At 40.4% G+C, this 23520-nt stretch overlaps 1 protein-coding gene and 1 pseudogene across 2 annotated transcripts in view; one reads left to right on the top strand and one right to left on the bottom strand.

Annotated features, from left to right (window-relative positions):
- PIK3R1 (phosphoinositide-3-kinase regulatory subunit 1) overlaps positions 1–23520 on the top strand; it is a 342820-nt gene that overhangs the window by 151442 nt on the left and 167858 nt on the right. Inside the window, exon 2 of the mRNA XM_082620676.1 lies at positions 16906–17006. The gene's annotated coding sequence lies outside the window, so the exon portion shown is untranslated. The remainder of the gene's footprint in view (positions 1–16905; positions 17007–23520) is intronic.
- Positions 16805–17304, bottom strand: LOC309805403 (large ribosomal subunit protein uL23-like; annotated as a pseudogene). Its single transcript has one exon. The product of its transcript is annotated as a large ribosomal subunit protein uL23-like (transcript).

Here is a 23520-nt window from a genome sequence, read left to right as displayed (position 1 = left end):
GATTTTATTTAATATTTTTTCATGTACACAGGAGGCTTCTAAAGGAAAATGAAGACACGAAGAAGCCATTAGTCCCCAGAGCTTACTTAACCATTTACTATGTTTCATTTAAATTACTCTCACCTCTTTCAGAGGTTCTGATAACTTGGGGCAGAGGGAAGTAAAAAGGAAACTCCTCATTCCCTCCAACTCCTCTTTGAAATCACTGATCCTCCCCAACCCCTTCATTTTGAAAGTGAGGACATGGGGACAGAGTCCTTGCTCAAGAACACATTTTGTTAAAGCAGAAGCCAGGCAAGACCCAAGGCTATTCACTTCCCAGACAGTGACCTCCCCTCTCTATGCAGTAGCAGGCTTGGTTTGGCATCCGTGTCACCCCAGTAAATCTGGGCCATTTTCCACAGCTATTTTCACAACACTTGGGGGAACAGTCAGGCAGCTGTCGTTGGTATTTTAAAGCCTCCCACAGCAGTGGGGGACACCAGGTCTCCCGGTGGTGTTGTATAAATTCACTAGAACAGCTGGCTCACCCAACTTTTCCTTGTGATACTTTTGAATATGAACTGGCTGGAACGCATTGGCCCTGCTGCTGGTTCCTGTTCCTGGGACACAAGTGTCGAGCCACACCAAACTATTAGGTCATGTTAGATTCCCTCGGTCATCAGAGTGTCAAAAACCTTTCCCAGGACCCAAATTCAGTTGCCCTGAAAGTTGTCTAATTAAACTTTTAAAAACCTCATGGGTTGTGCTCTTCATGGCATGTGTGTTATTCGTCAGTAAGAAGTTTGTTGTTTTTATAAATCTACAGATTAACTGCCTATGTCATGTGTAAGCACTGAGAACAAATAGAAATCCACACGACATTCTGGTGGGGAAACTAGATTTCTTGCACCCGACTAAGAGCAGACATTTAGTTCAGCTTTAAGAAGACCTCACTTCCACTGCCTTTGACCTCAAGTTCTTACTTTTGACTTTCCTAATGTTTGTTAGGTTTTATCCACGTGGTTGTTTTTTACATTAACAGGCTCTAGTAAAAATCTTTCTTTCCTGTTAATTCAGTTGGTCCTGGACTCAAAGGAAAACTATCAACAAAAGAAAAATGTATGGCTAAGGTTGAAATAATTGCTAAACATAATTTTGTATGTGTTTATTGGAAGGGGGGGTATCAATAAGGCTGCCTTGGAGATAATTAATATTGTTTTTATTATTCAATTTTTAGAAACTTGCTTATTCCAGTGTTTTATTCCAATTTATAGGGAATGGATCTCATGCTTAGAGGTTAGAGCAAAAGTTTTTGTGGATCATTTGGGTTTGAAATCCTGCTGTTCCGTTTACTAACTTTGACCTGGTCAAGTTAATCAACCTTTTTGCGCTTCTGATTTCTCCTCTGTAGATATGATGATAACATCTAAATCATAGAATGGTGCCAAGGATTAAATTAAATGAGATAATTTAGGTAAATCATTTAGCACAGTCATGCCTGGTACACTGTAATCACTCCAGTACTCTTACTATCATCATTATTAATATATTTTTCTTATTATTCCCTGAGCTGCTTCTCCTACCTTCAACTTATCTAAAAACTTGGATTTTCCCCAAAATTAATTTTTATTACAGTTCCAGCAGTAAATAACATGGTACTAGTCTAAAAGCAGGCTCCACATATACTTGTTCCATGAATAGGACATTCCATGCCACTCATTTATTCAACAGCTATTTTTTGAATTTCTAATATGTACAAGGCAATATGATCCAACACGGTATTCCATTTCCCCATTGTTAGCTCACTTTCTTTTTAAGGATGCCGTGTATCTAAATAACCTCTTCCAAAGGAACACTGTAATATTGGTTTAGTTAATATATGACTGTCACCCACGTTTGGCCTTAAAGGTCTCTCTCAGGATAAAGTGCAGTAACAGTGCTGATGGTTTAGAATGGGCGCCAGGAGTCCAGGAATCTAATCCCTGCTGTACAACAAAAAATCAGTCTGTGATTTCAGGGGAGTCATTTCACCCCCATGCACATCAATTTCCTTGATTGTGAAAAGATGGTCTTCGAATAGCCTTGTAGTTTTTAATCATTTCGGCGAACTGTATCCACGAGTGGATCTAATGGTATTATTAGTTCCTCTACAGAAGCATGAACATACCAAGTCATAATTAATATTCAGTTTCAAAAGTTCCTGGCCCTCCCTGAAGCCCACCTGTGAACTGTGGAAGTCCATGGACCACAGGTAAAGAATCCCTGGGCTAGAATAAGGCTCTCTGTTTCACTATTTTGAAATTCTAAACCACACCACCAACACACAGTCTGTCACCCAAAATTAACAGGATTGAAGGCTCTTCCTAGATAAAATGTCATTCCACACCTCCAGATTACTCATCTTCCACCACTTTCTCTAATGGCAGTTATTGCCCCAAGTATGCTGTTAGAAATGCAAGATCTCAGGGAAAACATTTGCAGTCAAAACCCTTATGTGGGTCTTGAGTAATTAGTTACCTTTCATTCCATGGAAACTAATTAAGAAACCTCCCGTAGGCACTACAGCTTCCTAGTGATTACCAAGGCAGCAACTGTGCTCATGTGCTTGGACCTCCAATCATGAGAGCCAGCTATTTCCACCAGAAGAAGCAGGTGACATGTCTTCTTATATGAAGGCAGCATCCAAGGGAAAAGTGAAAACCTTGCTGACCAGTGAGTATGTTAAAGTAGGAAAGAAAGGGTAATGGGTAAAGAAGAAGGGAAGCTGTCCAAGAGCACAGACAACGGAGTATATTCATATTTTAAAATGATGCTATTGCAGATGATACCGGTTTCATGGACCAGTCCAACTGACCTCAGAGGTCAGAATAATCCAACCTCTCACACACCACACACGCTCTCTCTTATACACAGTGCGTGCGCGCGCGCACACACACACACACACACACACACACGACAGTACCTGAGCTCAAGCCAAAGCCCTGGAATAAGGAAATGGCATAGACAAAATTCTAAGGTGATCCCCAATGATCTTTGCCCTTGTATACTTTCCTCCTCTCGAGTGTGAGCAGAATCTGCATATAGTAAAATATACCCCATGATTACATTAATTTGGCCAAAGGGATTTTGCAGGTGTAATTAAGTTCCTAAATCAGTTGACCTTAAGAGAGGCAAATTACGCAGGTGGGCCTGCCTTTATACCATAAACCCTTTAAATCTGGGTTTTTAGATCAGAGGGAGAAAAAGCCAGAAATTTGAAGTGGGCCAGAAGGATTCAACTTGCCATTGAAGATGGAGGGCCTGTGTGGCAGGCAGTGCGGGCGGCCTCAAGAAGCTGAGAGCAGCCCCCAGCTGACTGTAAGCAAAACCACGGAGACCTGAGTGCTACAAGTGCAAGAAACTGAATTCTGCCAACGACAAGAATGAGCTTGGAAGTGGATTTTTCCTGGGCCTCCAGATGAGAACTCAGTCCAGAAAATACCTTGATTTCAGTCTTGTGATACCTTGAGCAGAGGATCCAGTCATGCTGTGAAGGACTCCTGACCTACAGAACTATAAGTGAATGAATGGCTATATTGTTTTAAGCTGCTGAACTTGTTATTATTTATTACACAGCAACAGAAAAGTAATGCAGGAAAGAAAGTGCAAAGTTGGCTGTCTTGATCCTTGGTGGCTAAGCACACGGAAAAGAATATTTCTTCTACCCATCAAAGAGCCAACTTCCTACAGCCTCAGACTGTGCTTGATTTGCCTAAACAGTCAAATAAAATTGTTATGTTTTCAACAAATATTTATTGAGCTTCAGGTGATATTTTAGGATCTATGTATAGAGGTATGAGTAAAATTAATAAGGTTTGATTTTTTAATATTTTAAGCCAGTCGACCATTAGAGAAGTAAAAGTGACGCATTTCAAGTGACTTGGTTTAACACATTAGTAGTATCATCGCATACATCTGCCTACATTTTAATATACACACATATAAGTAATTTATTTTTATAGGAATTTTTATAATTTATTGGCAGTGTATGCACTTGATAACTTTCATCTGATAACATATAGCATCTCACAAACGATATCATTATGATTTTTAAAGTGGTTCTCTATGACAGCAATTGAACATACATTGAATTTTATAATGAATTTGAGGTTGTGTGGGGTGAATGTGTTCATTCATTCACCGAATATTTATTGAACATCTACTGTGTATCAGCTACTCTCTTAGGCCCTAAGTATAGGATTGACTTAAGGAGCTTATAGTCTATGGAGACACCAACATACAATAAACAATTTTACATTTATTATTATTATACATATATACATGTATATATTCATATGTATGCATGTATATATGACCAATTTCCCTCATATATATGAATCTTTTTCCCTTTAAGACCAAACTCTATGCCCTCTGCAATAGTTTGTATTAATATTAAAAAATCAAATCCTAATTATTTGTGATGCTCTTGCATCACAAATATTTAAAGAGTGTGTCCAGAGTTTGGAGTGACTAGAGTACCTCTTACTTGAACCTCAACACTCTAATCGCAGTGCTAGGCCCGTGGGGCTCATCAGGGTACCACTGGCACCAGCCAATCCCAGCCAGTCCCCTGCCTGTGTTCTAGCCAGTAGCTGACTTCCCTGCCAGCTCCTTGCTGGCTACCCATTGGAGGAACATTTGTATCATGTGGGTGGAAACTAAGACTATTTGCCAATGAAATGTGCAGGAAGCTCTGGGGTTGGGGAATAAAGCTCCAGGTGTAGCAGCTGCAGCATCAGAGCCCCAGCCTACGAGGGCCTTTCTGGGCCAGCGCTGGGAGCCAGGCTGCAGACCACCAAGACTCCAGGCCTAGCAGATGGGGTCTGGGAGATGTGAACAGCCTGTTTGAGACCACCACAAGCTGGAGTCCTCTGCTGCTTGACATGTATGATATTTCTGTTTACTGAATATCTTTTTAGCTTAAAAAAAATAGTTATTTTCTTGTTTCAAGTCCAGACGGTTGGAATTACTATGTTCACCCTCAGCAACCCCATAAGGAGGATAAGTGAACACACTTGTCCTGGAGGGTAGGGGATGTGATGCTACTGGCAACTGGGTGGGGGTTGGGGGAAGAGACCCATGGTCTATAGACTTCAGTGGAGAGAAATTCATGTGTGGAGGTCAGGAAGGAGGCTGGAGATGGGTTTGTTTTTTTTTTTTTTTTTTACCAAAAAGTATCAGCATGACTGTGGCACAGAGAAAGTAATTTGGGGGCTTTGCCAAAATTCCGTTCTCAGTTATCACCAATGTACTAGTGACAAATTTGCCAATTTTTCAGTTCATCAAAAGCTTAGTTAACTTTCTCCAAATATTATAGCCCACAATTTTCCATAAAGGGTTGCAACAGCCTTTAAGGATGTTTCTCACCATTTAATTTGTTTTAGTTGAGGCAATTTGAAATTCACAAGAAATGCTCATTCCCCAAATCATAAATCCAAAGAACCTAAAGTACAGAAACTTTGGCTGGGCCCTGGAAACGAAGTTAAATTACTTCAGTGAGATTAGACTAACAGGAAACCAATGGAAAACAGTGTTTATGTATGACTTTAAATTGTTTAAACTTTGTATCCCCCAGTACCCTCCCATGTGTTACCAATGGTATTTATCATTCTTTTTGTCAACCCACATCTGAATCCCCTTTCGGTTGGGTTGTTCCCTAATGAGACTGGAATGCTAAAAATACCAGCTACTCAGTTCCCTAGCTGGCAGCTACATGACTTGCTATAAAACGTATAAAATGCTGTAAACATTACTTAAAAAAAAAAAACTTAAATATTGTTATCAAAGAGTTTGGAATGCTCTTCCCCTAGATCTTTCCATGGCTGCCTCCCCTGACACCCCCTCCCCACCTGCAATATAAAGTTGCTTCTATCCATACTGTGCCATAGTGTTAAATGAATGGATTGATTAGTCATAAATGTTAAATAGAAGCATTTTAAGAAATGATATTCAGTGAAAACGATGAAATGAAAACCAGTCAACTAAAGCATGGCAGAAATCATCAGAAGCTGTTTAAAAATCTCATTCAACATAAACTGCCACAAGCTATACTTTAAAAAAAAACACATTTGGGGGGAATGTTAATATTTTGGGTATCTTTAAGATTTTGGTTTTCTAGTTAAATTTGTTTCCAGTGAATCAATTTTTGGCAACTTGACCTAGAACTAAACAAGGGCAAGAGAAGGTAGGTGGAGCAGTGTGAAGGGACCAGATCATGTGCCCTTTCCCAGCCGTGCTCAGGAGTCTGGACTTGAGCCTGAGAATATCTGGGAATCCTTGAAGGAAACTGACTTGGTCTGATTGCATTTTAGAAGAGCTTGTGTAGCCAGATAACCTTAATGGTAGTTACATGGAGCAGGGAACAAGAAAAATATTGGAAGATTATAAATTCTTTTATCTTTTGGTTTATTTGACTTCTCTAGTAAAACAGCAATCATGCATTGATTGGAGAAGAAAAGGGGGAAGAAAAATAAGAGAAATTCTCACATTTTCCTTGGGTTCTGTATACATAAAAGTGACAATTGCTAGACGGCTATTTGTACCTTTTTATACTTATTTTTTCATACTATTTCTCTATCTTCAGTAATGAAAGCTAAAACTAATATCCCACTATCAGAAAGAGAGCTTTTTGCATGATTCTTCCAGTAATTTTGAATATTGCACTCAACTCCCTTCCAATAACTGGCACTCATCAGATGGCTACTTAGTAATTCGCTGTGCCTGTGCTAGATTCTGGTTAACTGCTACACCTGTGTATCTCAAAACGTGTTTCTTTGGCCTACCAGCAGCAGTTTCACCTGAGATGCCCATTAAAAATGCAAATTCGTGGGACCCAAGCCAGCCCTACTGAATCTGCATCTGTGGGGTTGGAGCTTCATGGTCTGCATTTTAATGAGAGCTCCCTCTGTGATTCTTTAGCACAGTGATGGAGAACCACTGCTGGAGTTAGTGCTTTCCCTATCAAGTTGGGTTGGAATCACCTGGGGAATTCATTGGACATACACCCTGGGTGACTCCCAAAGAGTCTGATTGCATAAGTCTGGGCTGGGCTCAGTCTTTGAAGTGCCCAGGTAAATCCAGTGGGATTGATGGCTTCCCCTTGTACACTTGATACCCCCCATGTGGGCACTCTAAAAGAAATGACAGCATTTTTCACAGAGTCCCTCTTCTCTCTGGACACACGGTTGAGTGAACCTAAGGGTATCTTACCCTTTGATATTCACAGTACAGGGAAGTTTGGTGTGAATCCACAAAAAGTCTTGGCCTGAATTTCAGTTGAATCTTTCAGTGTATGTGATAAACATTGAAAGTAGCAATAGAGAAGCTAGAATAAGTTCTAGCAACTAGAGTTTCCCAAGATCTGGTGGGATTTCCCCCTTTACACAGATAGCCTGAAATGTATTTTAATATCCTTGAGGGCTGCAACCTAAATGTTGTCTTCACATGACCAAAAAAAAATTTTCTATATATGTATATACGCCTTTTTTCCTAAATGATAGCAGAAGTAAGTTACAACTAATAAAGAACTGAAATATGGTTTCTCTGGTGTATCAAAGCCCTAAAGGCATTTCAGAGGTAGAAGCTGTCATCTTCACAGCATTAAAGTGGAATTTCAGGCAAATTACTGTTGCCTGGCATGAAAAATAGATGAAATCCTGGATGGCAGATGAGAGCAAAAGCTTGAGAGGGCCCGTAAATCATGGAGAGCTTGGTAGCTGCTAAAGATAATTAATTCACTTAGAGACTAATAAATAAAGATAACAATATGTTGCATTATGCTTAGCAGGTCTGGTACCTCAAAACTGAGAATCAAAGAAAAACTGAAATTTGAGTCAGCAATCCTAGCTGGAAAAGTCGCCCCAAAAGGTGATTCTCAACTGCTTTTTTCATGAAATCAAGCACTGCAGTAGACGTAATCACTGGCCTTCAGCTCAGGACAATATGGTCATTGCCGGTGGGGAAAGGTGGATTATCAGCTTTCAGGCAGCTGAAGAGTCAGGTGGCACCAACACTGTGAAGTGGGTCAATATTTGGACAATGAATTTTCTCTCTCGCCCTCAGTCTTCAAATGTTAAAGGGCCAGGGAACAGGGCAGAAGGCTCTTGAAAGTGAAGAACAACAGAAAAGAACAAGAGCACAAGTATGAGTTACTCTTATTAAGTTGTCATAAAGAGACCAGATTTTAGTTATTAAAATCAGAATTTCAGGATTGGCTAGGCAAACTAAAATTTACTTAGTGCACCTTATTTGCTTTCTAAGCATAGGATCAGCTGGAGTGAAAATGTCGTTAAATGAATGTAGTACTTATTTCTTAAGTATGGGTTCTACTGTAGCTACCCCACCGACTACTTTCAGGGTTTCTTTGATTGAGATCTCATCTTTATATCAAAATTCAACTAAGTTGTTTTTCCCAAAAATATGCTGTTTTACTTTAGTCTTTTTTTTTAAGTGAAAAAGTGTTGCCATATCAGAAACAAGTGTAGAAATTAAAATTATTTGTCAAACTCCTAAACCCTGTAAAATTCTCGTGAACACTTCCTATGTGCCAGGCCCTGGGTCCATTACCTGGAGTAAAGGAACTGACAGCCCAGTGAAGGAGAACAGACACCTGAACAAATATTTCACAAATAATTTTAACAAAATGTGGTGTTCGGATATAGGTACATAAATAATGTGAATAAATTGGAAGTAAAACATCTTGAAAGAATAGAAATCAATATGATCTGGAAGGTTTAGAGCCCACATTTCTAAAGAACGGTGTTAATAAATCACCTTCACTGCATTTATCCAAGTCAAGAAGACAAAATAGGTGGTGAAAAGCAGGAGAGATAAAAATTGGGGAAATTTTCATTTCACAGACTATAATTTCTAGATTGTATTATGAAACAGAAAGTACCTCATAGTAGAAAAAAATAGGAACCGCATAGCATCTAATATGGATGAGCAGGAATGATGCAGGCTGCTGGAGTTAGGGAGCTAATAAGCTTGGTCCTTGAGTCGCTCAGTCTTGAGGGAGAAAGAACAGGCAAATAGCAAACTGTAATATTGTATAAGTGTTACAATCCTTAAAGCACAGAGAGCTGGGTTTTGGTTGTTTTGTTTGTTTATTTTTCTTGAATTTGTATTGGCTAGCAGAGAGAAATCTCCTTGGAGAATACGAAGCAAAAGTACAGCCATAATTAGGAGCAGAAGCCCAAACCCTGGAAATAGGAACATGCTTTTGCCTCCTCTGAGTTGGTACAGATCTGGCAGGTGTGAATTTGCATATAAGTAACCACTTCAGGTAGACACAGGTCAGCACCTGCATTCACAAACACAGGTGGTTGGGCAGCATTTTTTAAAATTTAGCTACTAAATTACAGTCTCCTTTTCCTACACTGTGTTAATCTGTCTGATTTTCTAGGCTCCTTATAGAGAACCAGGAATTTAAAACCATTCAAGGGGCAAAGAAACCCAAACACAGTTAATTCCCTGCTCTAGTAGTTCTCCAACTCTGATCATGAATTTGTTAAAAATGCAAATTCCTGGGACCATCCCATATATATTGAAGTAAATCCACAGGGTGCGGGGCCTGGGGGATCTGTTGGTGTGGTCCCCCAAGCCAAGCATGTCGAGGGGCTCTGATAGACATAGCTTATAAACCTCACTTTGATTATACAAACATGTATAAAATCAAGTATTTTGGTCCGAGAGTGAGATAATAAATGACTCAGCCATGTTTTTTTTTTTTTAAATAACTAAAATTATAGTTTTAAGTTACATAATTAACATGACTGCTCATTCTCATTATACAAATTGAAACAGGGAATTACATAGAGTAAAAAGTGCCAAGCTCCGCTTCATCCCCCTCCCCCATGACACTCCCCATCCCACACTCCTAATCATTGGGTGCAGACCTTTCCAAATCTGTTCATACAATTTCTGTAAGTATGATACAATTAAGTTTTACTTTGTTTTCATTTTACAGAAATGACAACCGTTCTTCACTTAACAATGTGTAGAGATTTTCCTAGTTAGAATTTATAAACACATTTCATTCTTTTCATCTGTTCTTTAATATTTTTGTATAGATAGAATATAATTTGCTTAATTATTTCCAACAGATGTACATTTAGGTTATCCCACCCCCTTTTTTGCTACCACAGAAAGTGTTTCAGTGAAACATCTTTGTGAATGTCTCTTTGTGCAAATGTGCAAGAATTTTTTAGCATAGCCACCTAGTAGAATTTCTGATTTAAAGGCATATGCGTTTTAAGTACTGTTTGCCTTCAGACACTAGCCTTTACCACCACCTGGTCAAAACTAATCATCCTTTTTTCTTTCTTAACCAATCTGATAGGTGGAAATTATTTTATCATTTTAATCTGCATTTCCCTAATCATTACCAGATTGAGATCTTTTTTTTTTTTCCTCCCCCCGGTACGCGGGCCTCTCACTGTTGTGGCCTCTCGCGTTGCGGAGCACAGGCTCCGGACGCGCAGGCTCAGCGGCCATGCCTCACAGGCCCAGCCGCTCCACGGCATGTGGGATCCTCCTGGACCGGGGCACGAACCCATGCCCCCTGCATCAGCAGGCGGACTCTCAACCACTGCGCCACCAGGGAAGCCCTAGATTGAGATCCTTTTGAGAAGGATGTGGATCGTCTCTGTTATTGCTGTGGCTTGCCTGCTCATTGTCTTTGCACACTCCTCGATGTATGTGTGCTTTTTCTTGTTGATTTATGGGCCATTTTAAATAGTCTGAGTGGTAATTCTACCTGAGAAATAATGGTAAAAGTAAGAAGAATATCAATCATAGTATTAATATGATTGGGGCTATAAATGTGAAATCAATATTATTATAAACAATATTTTATGTGGTAAATTATCTTTTTTATTTATGATGTGTACTGTCATAGAGTGCTGTTTTCTATTTTTATCCTGTCACATCTGACCATCATCCTCTCTATGATTGTAGATGTGCTTACTCTCTGTCTTGCTTCCGATGTGTCTGGGGAGGGGGCCGGGGTTTGCCGGTGGGGGAAGTAGGGAGAGCACAGTACAAACTGATCGGGTTTTTAGCTTCAGTGACTTGGTGGTCAGTAACTGACATACAGGACTGAGGAAAAGAAGCAGCTTTGAGAAGGAAGGGAATGGTTGAGTTCTGTGTGGGACACATTGAGTTTTAGATTCCAGCAGGATATCTTGATTATGTCCAATAGAAATTAGGAAATACACCCATCACTCACCAAACAAGCAATCTCACTGTGGGCGTTTGCAGCCCAGTGGTCTGGTTTTGCTGCATGAGTCCACTTTCTTTGCTTATATGAGATGGGAGCCTGGCCATCAGATCAAAGCACATGATGTCAAGTTCCTAGAACCAGACTGACTAGATCTTTGGTGAGTGAACACTCTGAGTCCTTTTTCTTTTGTTGCAATATAATATTGCGTATTTTTTTTTTTTTTTTTTTTTTTTGCTGTACGCGGGCCTCTCACTGCTGTGGCCTCTCCCGTTGCGGAGCACAGGCTCCGGACACACAGGCTCCGCGGCCATGGCTCGCGGGCCCAGCCGCTCCGCGGCATGTGGGATCTTCCGGGATCGGGGCACGAACCCGTGTCCCCTGCATCGGCAGGCGGACTCTCAACCACTGCGCCACCAGGGAAGCCCTGTATTTTTTTAAATAACCACTTTGGGGCAAAAATTAGTCCCAAGCTCTTTGCAAAGGTTACTACTTATTTGTCCTAATGTGCACAATTTCGAAACCACTGGTAAGGAGCCAGCACTCATAATGTAGCAGCTACCAAGTCTTCCTGCTTCGGGACTTTTTACTTTTTATGAAGGTGGACAGTTTGTAGCTGTTGATAGGGTATATTATCAACATCTATGACTGACTTACCAGCTTGATACTTGCACAAGCTTTTGCATAGCCTTGCAGATTTTACACTGACACTGAAGCTCAGAGACAGTGAATGTCTTGCCCAACATCACACAGCTGGTGAGTGAAAGCATCAGGAGTAAAACAAAATCTACCTGGTGTAAGAGGGAGTGATGTTCATACAGAATAGTGTTTAAGCCTAGAGCGCAGAAGAGGGGTCTGGGCTGGAAATGCAGACCTAGGAGACACTGTGCACTTGAAGTTCTACAGTTGAACACAGGGCCGGCTTCATGAACATGCAACTCGTGCAGTTGCCAAGGACCCATGCTTGAAACCCATGCTCTGCTCATGTCATCTTGAAATTTGTAATCATTGTTGAGCAAAGGACCCTGCATTTTCATTTTGCCCTAAGCCTCACAAATCATGTAGCCAGTCCTGGGTAAATGAGATTGCTCGAGGGATGTGAATAAACTAAGAACAACAGCAAGGCAATGGGCAGAGTCTGGGCAAACTCCGCCTGGGAGTACTGGCAGAGGTTGAGCTGGCCCTGAAGAAGACTGTGGAATAATAATGAGAAAAATAGGAAGAAAACCAAAGGGAAGGGATGTGATGGAGGGTGAGGGAGGAGTTCCAAGAGAGAAGAGTGGGTCTGCAGTGTCACCAGCTGTAGAGGGGTCCAGGCAACTGAAAACCAAACCAAAACCTTTGTCTTTTGAGGGGTCAGAAAGTGGGAAATGGTGCTGGCTGATGCCGGATGCAGCTCTGTGATAAGGTGGTCAAGGAACCGAGTTGGTGTGTATAGACTCTTCATGGAAGAATTTTGGTCATGACAGGGAGGGGAGCAGTTTGAAGGAGCTTCAGGGTCGAGGACAACAATTATATAATGAGAGAAATAAGAAAATAGCTGCGCCTGAGGAAAGAAAAGAAGGACAGTAAGTAGAAAGAAAGGAATTTATGATTCAAGGGAATTTAGTATTGTCCTGAGGTCTGAGGTCCCATATAAAAGAATGAGATGCATGGGTGAGCATTAAGAGTCAGCCACGCAGAGAGGAAAGGAGACCAGTGAGGATGGATGCAGATGAACGAGGGAAGGTGGAATGTAGGGAAACCGAGGAAGTGTGTGCTGGATGACCTCAGTTTTTTCCAGTGACATAGGAGCAGGGTTCCAAGTGTGGAGATAGGAGAAGGGATGAAAGTCCTTTCCAATTGGAAAGGGAGCCAATCAGGCATGAGTAACAGAAGAGTCAGGCTTTGGGGCCACTGGCTCCCTGAAGTTCATGTCAAACCCCATCTGGCATTTTCTTCCACAGCTCTTATGAATTTGAAGGTGAGAGTCATGTTCACATTCCTGTCCAATTGTTTCCAGTTGTTCAGAATTGGGTAGAAAGTAATGTGTTCCCTGACTGCTTTTCTTGGGGTCTGGATCTGAAAATTATCAGCAAGGTTAAGCAGAAAGTACTGGATCCTCTGCTTTTGGCAGAATGGGAATTCCAGGAAGTCTTGACATCTTAAGTTCTCTAATTATATTAACCTTTGGATCTGTGTCTTTTTTTTTTTTTTTTTTGCTGTACGCGGGCCTCTCACTGTTGTGGCCTCTCCCATTGCAGAGCACAAGCTCCGGACGCGCAGGCCCAGCGGCTATGGCTCACGGGCCCAGGTGCTCCGCGGCATGTGGGATCCTCCCGGACCGGGGCACGAACCCGTGTCCCCTGCATTGGCAGGCGGACTCCCAACCACTGCGCCACCAGGGAAGCCCAATCTGTGTCATTTTATGCAAAAATACTAGGCTCAGTGCATATGAAAATGCCTGGTCTCATTTAATCCTTTCAGGGATTTTGTATCATGAGCCTAATTATACAGATGAGGAAACTGAAACTCCAAGAATTAAGTAAGCTATTCAGGGTCACAGCTGGTACCAGAGTCGAGATTGAAACCAAGCCTGATACTTTTGTGACCCTCCCTGACCATATGCATTAAAAGAAACTCATGGCTTAGAGTAATTCTGCCCACAACATCCCACCCAATCTTCATAAACAACCCTGAGAAATAGATATTATTATCCTCATTTCACAGACTAGGAAACAGGTTCAATGTAACTTGCCTAGAGTTACCCAGTTAGCAAATGAATTCAGCCTTTTTTACTTAAAAGCCTGTCCTTTCCATAAACTAAGTTTAGGGCAGTACTATTCCCAGTGAACTTTGTTAGTTTATATTATAACCACTGAGCTCATGACAGTGGTGCTATCTGAGATGGCACAGCCTAGAGGTGGTTTTCTGAAAGGAGGGAAGTGTATTGGTTAATGGGAATTGGGAGTTTCTCCAAAGAGGGTAGAGTTTGGAATTAAAAAGAACCAGAGAATTGGGGAAAACATGGCAGCTGTTATCTGTGAAGAGTGTAAGATGCTCTGGGATCCCCAGAATGGAGAAGGGGAGAGTAAGGCACAGTTCCCCCTTTGTTTAAGGGATCTGGTTGAGGTCAGTGCAAGAAGACCCTTTCACCCTGAAACTGCAGGGAGCCCAAGAGTCAGTAAGGAAAAGACCGTGATCCCTTAAAGTGGACCTGCCTTGGTTTGGGCTGAGAATTGAATAAGCCTCAGAGGTCAAGCCTAGAGGAAGAACCAGAGCCTGGAGGGAAGCAAAACAGGGAGGGCCTGGCCAAAAACAAAAGTTAATCATTGAAGCCTGTGCTGAGCTATAACTTACAAATCTCTGTGAAGCCTGAATGCCCTGAAGTGTCTTGCATCACAGTTTTGATGCATTGTGCTTTTTAATTCATTATAGAGTGCAGGGGACAGGAATGCAGCAAAACTAAATGGAGAAAGCCAGTAACTTGCCAAAGTGCCATCTCTAAGGAGACTTTCTTCTTAGTTTGGATGAGTGGTGATGCAGCAGAAAGTTTGGGACTAACCATCAGCAGTACCCAGGAGAGCACCTCCTACATGCAGTCAGCCACCCTGACACCATTTGTACTTAATCATGATCTGTCCCACCGCCACCTCCAGTGGCCACAGCGTGACCCCTTATCTCTCCCCACAGTTTCAGGCTGGAGTTTATCCAGCTTCTCTCACCAGTCCACACTGACCTCCTGCTTATCCTAGCCCTGGCTTGGGAAGCTTGCTAAGTCAATGCCACAGGTTTCCCACTCAGTTTAGTAACTTAGAAGTGAAAAGCTGCTCAGATGGTCATAACACAGATCGAGTCACAACTATGACCTTCAGTCTTAGTGGAGCAAGAGAAGGTATCTAGGTTTCTATATGTAATTCTGTGTGTGAACATGTATGTGTATGTACACAGTGCCATCAGCGGCTTGTTTAAAATAGATTTCCCACGGGGGTAATGAAAACTGGAAGCTTCATCAAAATAAGGAAGACATAAGTAGCACATGTTGCCAAAACCATTAAACTGAATGAGAGAGTTAGGCTCCTGGAACAAGGCCACCCTGCTTAGCCTCCAGTGCTGCCACAGCCCTGCCGGTTCATCAACCACCCTTCCAAGGACAGCTGCTATTTGGTTGGTGAATGCATTTCTGTTTGGCACATGTGCTCAGGTTGTTGAATACTCGAAGTGTGTTGTTCAGCAAAGCAGACACGGAGGATTATATTCCTAGGACTTGACCGAAAACATAGCTGACTAGACATGATTTTTCTTTAGAAACCTTATCTTGTACTAGTCACACTATTTAACTCTGCATATTTTCCATTCATATAATTTACCCCCCCCAAAAAAAAATGGATGTTGGAAATGTTTAAAATGTTCAGAGAGGTACACCACTTTGGAAAACAGTTTGTCCTTTGCTTAAAAAAAATTAAACATACTCCTACCATACTAACTCAGCCATTCCTCACAAACATATTTACCCAAGGAAAATGACAGCATATGCCCATAAATGACTTGTATAAAAGTGTTCCTTAGCAGCTTTATTTATGATAGAACACTTCCAAAAGAAACCCAAGTGCCCAACAGGTGAACAGATAAAAAAAATTATGTTCCATCCTTATGATGGAATACTACTCAGCAATAAAAAGGAATGAGCTATGTCTATAAAAAAATTATGAATCTCAAAATAATTAGTCTGAGTGAAAGAATCCAGATAAAAAAAGAACCTATTGTATTATTCCATTTATATAAAATTATAGAAAAGATGAACTCATCTAAAGTGATAGCAAATCAGCAGTTGTCTGGGGGCACAAGAAACCAAGTTATTTTTTTAATTGAAGTTTATTTTGTGTTATGGATATGTCTCTTCACCCCCTTTACCTCTTCCCACCTCCAGCCTCCAACCCTATGATTGATTAAATAGTGTTATTTATTCACTTTTGGATTGGAGATATTTTGGTTCGTTATGAGGAATTTCAGCTTCTGTTAATATTTTTCTTCCTCTTGATTTAGTGTGGGAATTCTGATACCATGCAGATAAAAAAAATTGGAGGAAAATTTGAACATGAAGTTGAGAGAGGGTAATTAATGGAGCAGCTAACAGTGGACAGAAATGAGAACTTGGATTGAGAAGTTCACCTTGGAAAGAAGGAAGAAACTTTTTTTTTAGGAAAGCAAAACCAAATAGGGGAAGGAATAGGGGGTTAGAAAGGGGAGTTGGAGCACCACTTCCCAAATGATCTTCTCTGAGTTGTTAGTGTGTAGTCTTGAGATCGAGATAGAGGATAGGATGGAACTCTTGGGACTGGAGAGTTCGGAAGCAGTCCAAAAGGAAATCAATAGGGAATTGACAAGAGGTGAGGAAAAACAAACAAACAAGCAAAAACCAAAAACAAACAAAAAAAGCTTTTCAGCCCCTAAAGTCACCTAGCATGAATTTTTGTGGAGCCCACCCAGCATGGTTTTGTGAAATTTTCAATACTAGTGATATTCAATTAGAGGTACAGTCAGCCTTTATTAGCTTTTTTTATGGTGAAAAATTTATATGTAGAATTAGTCAGCTGAACTCAGTTTAGGTGATCCCAATTTTGTGGGCAACACCAAAGCATCATGGTTGGGAACCAGTGGAACATAAGCCTTTTTCTCTCCATCAGGCCTGATCAGGACATTGACCTCGGCCACGTCAGAGTCATAGAGCTTCCTCACAGCCTGTCTGAGCTGGTGCTTGTTGGCCTTCCATCTACAGTGAACACAGGTATGTTGTGTTGTTTCTATCTTCGTGGCCGATTCGGTGGTCAGGCAGAACCTGATGACAGCGTAGTGGTCAAGTGTGTTTCTCCTGTGAGTGCTCTTCCGAGGATATTTGGGCTGCCTTCGGCGCAGCAGTATCTTGGACTGCCATGGGTGGGTGACGTGTGGCTCTTCTTTTTCTTGTGCTTGTGGGTGCCGTTCAGTGCTGCCACCTTGGCCGTCAAAGCCTTTGCTTTGGTTTCAGCATTGGGAGGGGCAGGGGCGTCACACAGCCAACCTTCCTTCTTCGCTTTCGCTGCCATCTTCATGAAAATGTTCAGCCTTCAATTTAGAAGGAAAAAAAAAACTGTGTTCTCAGACTTCCCTGGTGGCACAGTGGTTAGGAATCTGCCTGTCAATGCTGGGGATGCGGATTCGAGCCCTGGTCTGGGAAGATCCCACATGTTGCGGAGCAACTAAGCCCGAGCGCCACAACTACTGAGCCTGTGCTCTCGAGCCCGCGAGTCACAACTACTGAAGCCCAAAAGTAGCAACGAAGACCCAACGCAGCCAAAAATAAATAAATAAGTAAAAAATTTAAAAACTCCCTGACACTTAAAAAAACAGCAACAACTGTGTTCTCATCTTAAAAAAAAACAATTGAAGTTCTCAGACAGATAAGCCATTACACTGAAAATAATTGAGTTGCGCTGTTTAAACTGTTTCCAAATTTTCAAATACCTTCAGTAAGTGTATTGTGTCTCTCACACATGAACTTTATGTAGTAATTGAGTATTTTTACAATTAACTATAAACACAGTTATTTTAATCATCTTTGCTAACATTTGCTGCCTGCTTACAACATGGCAGGCACTGTTTGAGGCACTTTAAACATATTAACTTATTTAATGCTCATAACAGCACAATGTCATACTTTACAAAGGAGGAAACTGAAGCAGAGAAAGGTTAAACACTCAGTAAAGACAAAGCTAGGATTCAAAAATCTGGCTCCAGAGCGCCCAGTATCTAACCTCTACAATATATATAGAGGTGAGATACAATATAGTACCTCTCATATTATCGTGTCACGATTACACCAAACAAGCAGGACTCATGGGATGTAATCAGAAAACAACTTTCTTTTTGTTTCCCTCTGCCCTTTTACATTTATTCTAGTTCTTTCCCTATCCTTGAATGAAGTTTAGGGCCATCTCATCCTCTGTAGAGTCACTCTGAATAACATAAGGTGATCTTAGTTTCCTCTAGTTTTGGGGTTAAGGCTATCTCTCAGAGGCATATTTTTGGTTTTTAGCAATCCCTCCCCCATTATCAGGGGTTTCTCACCTGTAGTTCCCTGGAGTGGCGAGTCCAACTGATCATTAGCTCCTTCCTCTACTCCCTGGATATCTGACAGTTTCCTTCCGTTGTGGTCTTTTACCCATCGAGGCAGTTCTCTTGAACAAGACTTGTAAAGGCCCTACACAAGCATGTTCTCCATTGAACTATATCTCATGCATAAGAAACATTCCAGCATCATTTGCCCTGGCCAATTCTAATGGTCCAAGCCACTAGTACAGCCACCTTTCCTTTGCTCAGCCATCCCCTTTGCGTTTCCCACAGGAAGTCAGGAGCCCTAGTTCACCTAGAACCATAGGCTGTAGAGGACACATTTCTTTAGGCTCTTTAAATCCCTAATATCTTGCTAGAGATGAAGGAGAAAGTAGCTCCCACCCATCTCTTTCCATTTGGTGGGAACGACTCATGGCACATCCCTAGTTGTCTCCAAAAAGTCCTCCTGTGATCTTCAATTCCAACTCTTTCATTCATTTTATTTATTTTCCAGTGAGGATTAAGGGTTGGGAACCTAGATTTCTAATAAGAAAATTCAGTAAGGTTCCTAAGTATAAAATAAAATTACTGCCCAAAACTCAATAGTGTTCCTACACGATATCAATAACGAAATAGAAAGAAATCTCATTTGCAAAAGCAAAAAAAAAAAAAAAAGCAAAAAAAAAAAATAATAATAATAATAAGGTATTCAGAAATCTAACAATCTATAAGATAGTTATGGAGAAAGTTAAAACATTGAAGAATGTAGAAGGGCCCAATAAATGGAGAATTATGCCATCTTTATAGATAGGACGGTGCCATGTCATAGTTATTTCCTCCAAAATTATCTATAAATGCAATAATATTCCAATAAGAAAGAAACTACCTTAAAATATTTTTCATTTGACAACCATATTCAAAATATATGTGAGAATTCCAAATAATTTCAAAGAAAAAAGAATGGAAGCCTTTACCTACAAGTTGATAAGACTTACTTTAAACTTATGGTAAAGTTAAAGGGATGTGTTGGTGCAGGAATAGACAGATAAATTAAGGAACAGTACAGAGAATAAAAAATAGGTCCAAGCATATAAGAGAACTTGTGATAAAATGTAGCATTAAAAATCAGTTGGAAAAGGATAAATCATTCATTAAATTGGAACAAGTAGATAAAAATAGATCCAAGTCTCAAAACAGTCACAAACGTAAATTCCATAAAGATTAAAACCTAAGTGTTAAAAGCAAAACTTTTGGAACAAAATATCAGAAACTATCAGGATATTTGGGAAGGTGGAAAATTTTTATCTAAGATACAAAAAGCACAAAACAAAAAAGATGGGAAGTTGTGACTATGTTAAAATGCAAAATATACCAGTCAAAAGATATAATAAACAAAGCAAGCTACAAAGTGAGGAAAGAGATTTGCATGCATGTTACAAACAAGGGCTTATCTCCAGATTACGCAAAAGCTTCTATAAAGTATAAGAACAACAGTATAAAGAATGAAAAACCTGGATGGCCAATAAGCCTATTAAAAGATGTTCAACCTCACTAGTCTTTGAGGTGATGAGAATTGAAACAAACTACATTCTTTACACATCGTAGTGGAGATAACTAGAAAGTCTAACAGTACTAAGCACTTCCACTCACTGCTAGTGGAAGAACAAAGTGATATAAAAGCAGACTGTCTCTTTGAAGCTTTGCCTTAAAAAAAAATAAAATGAGGCAAATAAGGCAGAATGTTGACATTCATGGTAAATACATGAATTTTTATCATATTATACCTAAACTTTAAATTACTCATTATTTTTTAACTTTTAATTTTTGAAAGTTTTAGACACACAAGAATTTTTTTAAATAGCACAAAGAATTTCTATATACCCTTCACCCATATTCCATAAATGTTAGCAATCTTGCATAACCACAGTACAAGGATCAAAATCAGGAAATTATTATTGATACACCACTATTGTCTACTAACGGTCAAATATAAATATTTTTTAATTTAAAAAATCTTGCCATCCTACAATTCATGTCATTTAAAACTGAACACTGGGAGTTAATTTACAGAGTGGCTCAGCCCAGTTGCTATCAGCAAGGAGAAAATGTATTATTCCTGGGCATGAACGCTACCTATTTAGATATCTGTACAAGTGGTGGAAAAAATGTCTCCTTTTCCTGAAGATATGCAGGAGAGATGAGGGTCATATAATTGATAAGGCTCAAGAGAACGTTTTTATTCTGTAGATCTTCATATCCCTAAATGCACCAAACAGAAAAATATTATGAGAAAAGTCGTTTTTAGATAATACACCTTGTATTTTTTACTATGAAAATTTTAGAACATATATAAGGTAATACTTTTTTCTTCAAGTAACAATGGAATTTTAAATCTAAAAGTAAAGAATTTTAAATCTAAAGGTTTATGAATCTTCAGAAGTGAGGCCTGAGCAGGCTTAGTAAATTTTCAAAGTACAGCTATCGCATCTATTCATTCTCTTTTTCTCAACAAATACTTAATTTTCCCTCCCTCTCTAGCCAGTTTCTAGAAAGTTTTCACTACTGATGCAAAATTGTCTAGGTGCTTAATAAAGAGAGCAACTGGAACTTGGAATTTTCCTTTTTTATAGACTTTTAGGTGAAGATTAAAGAACTTTACATCTCAAAGTTTACATGCCTGGAAACTAGATTGGGCATTAGATGCTTCTTCAAAAACTTCCAGGCCTCTGACTCTGTGGTCAGAACTGTGGTTTGACATCAGGGAAGGTCACACACACACAAGCAAGCACACACCCCTCTTACATGCAAGGATCCAATGTCAGGATGCGATGGGTGCCCTATGAAGGCTACATCAGTGTTTCCCAGATTTGCCAGATCATAAGGATCACATGGGCTGTATGAAAAAGACACTTCGACTCTACCTCAGAACCATGAAATCAGAATCTGCATTCTTTCAGGTGTCCCAGTTAAGGCTTAGAAGCAGGAAAGTTTGGGAAACAGGAAAGGAGGCCTCATCTGGCAGGTTTGCTGGCACCTGACTTGAGCTGATGAGGCAACCCCAGTCAGTATGTCTATAGACCAGTGTTGTAATCTTGGCGGAATCCTGTCGAGACCCCATAGGTCCCCGGTGTATGTGGGAAGGAGGGGTGGGCGGTAGGAAGAGGATGCCTATGCAAGAAGGGGCTAAAATAGTTCAAAGAGATAGGGAGGTGCCAGGAAGGTCACAAAACCACCCTCCTATTCATCTAGGTGCCCCCATTTCACTTCACGTTCACTGCTTCTGGGTTCTTACAAAGTTCCACCCTACCCCAGGGCTCAAACTACCCACCTGGCTGAACCCACCAGGGTCGTGGGGGAAGACATGAGAGGGAGTGCCTAGCTGGGCAAGATGTCTGTGGTGGTGTTAAAGGATTCTTCACACAGCAACCGAAGCCAGTTACTAGCCTCTGGGGACAGTGATTTGTGCCAGAAGGATGCCATAAGTTTAGAAAATTGCTCATATCATGGGTCTTCAAATCTCAGGAAAAAGAAACAGCAAAGACACACACACACGCAGACAAGCTGAGAGGTTGTTAATTTATCAATCTGCAAACCTGGGGCCAGGCCAAACTCTGTAGCTGTCAAATCACGTATGCACCCAAATTAAAAAGCTTTATTTGTCTAGTAATGATTCATAAGAAGGCCCTTCTAGGAGTTTAACTTATAAAAATTCATGGAGACAAGAAGCATAAAAGGGTTCAAAAAGGCATTTTAGGCTACAATGGAGGAAACAAAGTCAACATGTCTAATTATGTTTCATGACACTTATCTACAGTATGTATCATAAATTATTTTAGAAATTGAGGAAATTGGAAATAGTTCCAACTTTGGAGCTACTGGGGAGAATATAATTGGAACATAATAATTGCCAGGGTGGCACAGACACCAGGCCAGTCACGTTAATCACGCTATGTTTGCTGTCTCATTCAGTCTTCTGAGCAACCCTGTGAGATAGTGACTATTATTATGCCCATTTTACATATGATGAAACTGGTGGATGGAGATGTTCAATTACTTCCCCAGGGGAACTGCTTTTCAGAGGCCATACACTCTATCACTATGCTCTTCATCAAATCCAGCTGTTTTATAGCTAAATTTCTTGGACCTGTATCACACTTCCTTAAGATGCCTTCTCCATTTCTGTGCATTATACTGGCATTTCACACCCCACCCACCCCAGCTTATCCTGACATTCATTGTTTGTGACAGTCCTTCTGCTCTGTCGTCTCTCTAATATTGCTATTTAAATGCTTCTCTTGGTGCGTGTCACCGCCTTCAGTGGATCCCAAGCTACCTGGGGCTGAGATCATGTCCTATTAGTTTGTCCTCTTCTTCCCTGAGCTCTCTACGGTAGCAGGTATTCATTAGATAATTTTTAAATACTTATTATATCAATGGTGATCTTAGTACTGAAGTTATTGTAGCTTAAAGAATGAAAAAAAGTTACTAACAAAGACATTTAGAAAACCAACTACACAGATATAGAGAACAAATGTATGGACACCAAGGGGGGAAAGCGGCGGTGGGTATGGGGGGTGGTGTGATGATTTGGGAGATTGGGGTTGACATGTATACACTGATGTGTAGAAAATGGATGACTAATAAGAAAATAAATAAATAAACATTAAAAAAAGCAAAGAAAACCAACTAACCTATTTGGAGGTTAAAGTCTTGTGTTCTTGGGGAGGACAGTTTTCAAACACAAGAGCTAATGGCTCAAGATTATTTTGTTACTAGGAAAAACGAATGAAAAAGTAACTACAAGCTTTGCAGCCCATGTGCAATGGAATACACGTTTTGTAAATCATTTCATTGTCAATCTCTGCTTAGTCAGGCTTGCCTTGCCAGCGTTAATGGCCATGCCTATCTTCTCTATAAAGAAGCAACAATTTGAAAAATGAAGATGGATTGAGCTGCAGTATTCTCACGTATAGCTATTTATCATCATTAATTACACTTTTGGCTCTATAACTATTGCAAAGTAATATATAGGAATGGAATTCACTGTTCAGAGAAACCAATGACAGATGTCAAGGATGGGGAAGTTACAGCCTGCATGTCTTGCTAATCAGCATTCCTCTTCTTGGGCCTGCCCCATTGCTCAATGCACACCATGATCTTCAATAAGCATCATTCACAGAGAAAAATCTGGTGGCAGTCCCTGAGAGTCA

This window comes from Mesoplodon mirus (assembly GCF_964341445.2).
Source record: "Mesoplodon mirus genome assembly, chromosome: 5".
NCBI lineage: Eukaryota > Metazoa > Chordata > Mammalia > Artiodactyla > Ziphiidae > Mesoplodon > Mesoplodon mirus.
Note: the sequence above shows the minus strand (reverse complement) of the source record. Positions and strands in the feature narration are given on the sequence as shown.